Source organism: Anomaloglossus baeobatrachus, chromosome 1, assembly GCF_048569485.1.
Source record: "Anomaloglossus baeobatrachus isolate aAnoBae1 chromosome 1, aAnoBae1.hap1, whole genome shotgun sequence".
Lineage (NCBI taxonomy): Eukaryota > Metazoa > Chordata > Amphibia > Anura > Aromobatidae > Anomaloglossus > Anomaloglossus baeobatrachus.
This window is the reverse complement of record NC_134353.1, coordinates 298,387,177-298,390,710: the sequence shown is the minus strand read 5'-3', so window position 1 is coordinate 298,390,710 and position 3,534 is coordinate 298,387,177. Positions and strand designations below refer to the sequence as shown.

Sequence of the window (3,534 nt, the reverse complement as noted above, 5' to 3'; positions counted from 1 at the left end):
GTCTTTTTCCCTCAGCACAAAAAAATTCCATCTCCTGCTTGTATTTTTGTCCCCCCTCATATCTAGTTCTCCAAATACAATATTGGCCCCCACATAGCCTTCCATATAGTATAAAGGGTTCCACATAACCCTTCAGATATTAGAATGCATCCCATAGTCCTCCATGAACTGTAATGAATTTCCTAGAGTTCTCCATGAAGTTTCATTCACCCCAGAGTTCTTCATATATTATACTGCACCACATAGTCCACAATGTGTTCAAATTCACCCCCATAGTCCTTGTATAAGGTAGGCTACGTAGTCCGCCATATATTTCAATGTACCCCCCACAGTCCTATATGTATCATAACGCAACCACATTAAACTTTATATTTTCTTAAGAACCCCCAGAGGAGCAAGGGGCCGCAGAGGAGGGAGAGCATGTGCCCGAGCCCCCGGTGGATCTACAGCCACCAGAGGAGGAGGAGGAGGAGGAGGAGGAGGAGGAGGAGTACCACCCACAGGGGCCACCGGCCGGATCGCCCCCCGGTAATTTTTTAATATAACATTAACGCCATATAAAGTACAAAACAAAAAGCTGTTGAGTACTATAAAGTGTTTTTTGTTATCATAGATGCTAGTCCAGGCTCCATAAGTGAGTCTGTATCGGACGAGGGGGATAACCGTAAGTCATGAATCTCCTACTTTGTAATAATAAGCAGAAATAAAAATTATGATTTATTAATTTTACCATTCCCTCCATAGGCATACCCACTTTGGCCGAAATCATGTCCTCCCAAAGAAGGATTATGTCGGCCCACAGGAGGCTGATGGCCAGAGTGGAGCGGCATGCGGCGCTGCTGGCCCGTTATGTGGCTGGCCAAGGGGAGGGCAGCAGCAACTAACGTTTTTTGTTTTTTTTTGTTATTGTATACATATACATGTGTTATAAAAAATTTGAAATTGATATCTGCTGTTTGGTATGTCTCATTGCATAAAGCAAGTTAACAGCTATCACCACTCACAAACTCACCACTCACAAACATCATATTACATGTAGGCATCTGTATAGATGCACCAATCCCATTATCCACGAGGGGGTGACTAGGCTTTACTGGTTGTTTGCTGTACATGAGTGTGGGGGTTGTGTGGTGGTATGCCAATGAGGGTGGAGTATGGTACAATCTCTGTAACTACCGTGTTTTGCCAGGGCATCACAACCATATGCTGAATTAAGTAACGCAGGCAGCAAGATTGAACCAACATAAATTTATTATTACAATGAAAATATAACAATCAATTAAAATTAATCTCAAATAACAAAACAACAACAATAACAAAATTTAGTGGCCGTCTTCATATTGGTTGACATATTCAGGCCGGGTGGGAGATGACAGTTGGCTTAAAAATGAATCATTTGAATACCTGGGATAATGTTGGGGGGGAAACTGTGGGGGGGGGGATACTGTGGGGGGTGGTCAAGCTGCAAGCGTGGTGGATGCATCCTGTTTGGTGTACTTTGCAGGGGCTGGCGAGGAATCCATGTCGAAGAATGATGGGGCTGGTTTAACTTGCATACCGTGTCATTGTCATCAAGTTCTCCTCGGCCTGCCTTTCTTAGGACTTCCAACATCAGTCTTTCGGCTTGCTCCCTCTGTGTGGAATCCAATTTGCAGAGTCTGTCCGATGCAAATGCGGCAAAGCTATCCACTGGAGGGCTTTTTGGCTGTGATAGCAGTTGGGTTGCCAAAGAATAAAATTCAGCCGATGTCACAGGGGTGTTGGCCTTCTTTTTGCGTAACTGTCTTCGCCGCATTTCACCAGAGGGTGCAGGTGCCTCATTATCCTCCACAATAGGCTCGCTCGATGTGGTGGGGTTCTCATTCAATTGGGGCCTCACCATATCTGTCTGAGGGTTCTGCGGGAACAGAAAAATAAATGTTAATTAAAAGTCATACATTAATAGTTAGTAAATTTAATTAAAGTGTGACAAAATTGTATTGGAGTGTACTTATCTGAACTGGAAGGGATAACATTTCCAAACTGCACAATAAATCATGGTAACAATAAGTTACTATTTTGTGTTCCTCAATGGCATGTACATAAAAAGTTTGAATACTATGTAACGTGAAGCAAATAAGGTACTTACATCTACAACAGCGGAGGTGTTGTCATCGATCGGGATGTCATCGTTTTCAATGTCTGCTTCCAGGTCTACGTTTCTTTGGTAGGAGCTTTCCATCATTCGTGGTAGCTCCTGGTCCCTTGTGAATTCCAGGAGATTGAAATACCACAAGGGAGAAACATATACCTGGTCAGTGCCGGCCCCTGACTTTTTTGATTTGTCCACCTTATTTGCTTCTTTCTTATATACAGTCCTCAAGCCTTGTATCTTCTTTTTTACTACTTTGACATCCACCGCCTCGCCTCCACTGTGTTTTTTAAAAAGCTCCACCAGTTGGGCATAGGCGGCTTGTTTTTTTATTCTGTCTGAATATTCTGTGGATTTGATTCTCCACAAGCAGGGCAGTGATTTATACAAATCCAGCAGCTCACGCACAAAGTCTTCTTTGTTATAATAAGCCATCTGAAATAAAGAATGAAAAATTTATATGTAAACATAAAAGAAGTTGCAATAAACCGATCACAATTTTTGGTTATGGTGTGGCAGAGACTAAAATGGCCGCCCCCTATGTGTGGCAGAAACACAAAATGGCGGCTGTAGCTGAGAGACAAAAGATGAAAAAAATCCAGCACTCAAAGCATTCAACTGAAATTGTTTTATATTTTATTCATGGATCTGTGTAATTATTAAAGACGTTTCGGTCATCCGACCTTCATCAGTTTACACAGAAAAGGTTCTGTAGACAGTATGTGACATTGACTGCAGACCGGGACGGGCAGCTTTTTCCTCTGGTCCAGCTTTTTCATATATTTCTACAGAACCTTTTCTGTGTAAACTGATGAAGGTCGGATGACCGAAACGTCTTTAATAATTACAGAGATCCATGAATAAAATATAAAACAATTTCAGTTAAATGCTTTGAGTGCTGGATTTTTTTCATTTTTTGATCTGGGGTGGGACCCTATCCAAGCACCAGCGACTATAGAAGGAGTGCCACATTTCTATATTTTATTTAATGAGAGACAAAAGAGCCAGCAATGCTAGGATAGGACACATTACAAACAGCACTATGGAGAGACCCCTCTTTAAAAGGCATTATACACGCACAGATAAAAGCCAGCAACTTTAATTAACTCACATAATAAATATTAACATATATCTAACAGCAATCAACTCACATAATAAATATTAACATATATCTAACAGCAAGAACATTATTCAAAAAAAAGCCCACCCCCCCAACAAGAAAAAAGACCTACCTTTTCAAAGAAGTGTATATCAATGTAGAATCCAAGCGGAATCGCAAATACGATCTCACCGACACTCGAGAGCACTGCAAGGATACTCCAGGTGCAACTGCGGCTTCGATCCGAAAAACACACCAACAAAGCGACCGGGTACAATGGACGAAGGAATCAGGGTGGAGACGC

The 3,534-nt window shown here is 41.8% G+C and overlaps 1 long non-coding RNA gene across 1 annotated transcript; it reads left to right on the top strand.

Annotated features, from left to right (window-relative positions):
• Positions 1–468: 468 nt before the first annotated feature.
• On the top strand, positions 469–805 carry LOC142292023 (uncharacterized). The gene is made up of 3 exons (XR_012750564.1): positions 469–528; positions 614–664; positions 745–805. It is a non-coding gene; the product is annotated as an uncharacterized LOC142292023 (long non-coding RNA).
• Positions 806–3,534: the final 2,729 nt, after the last annotated feature.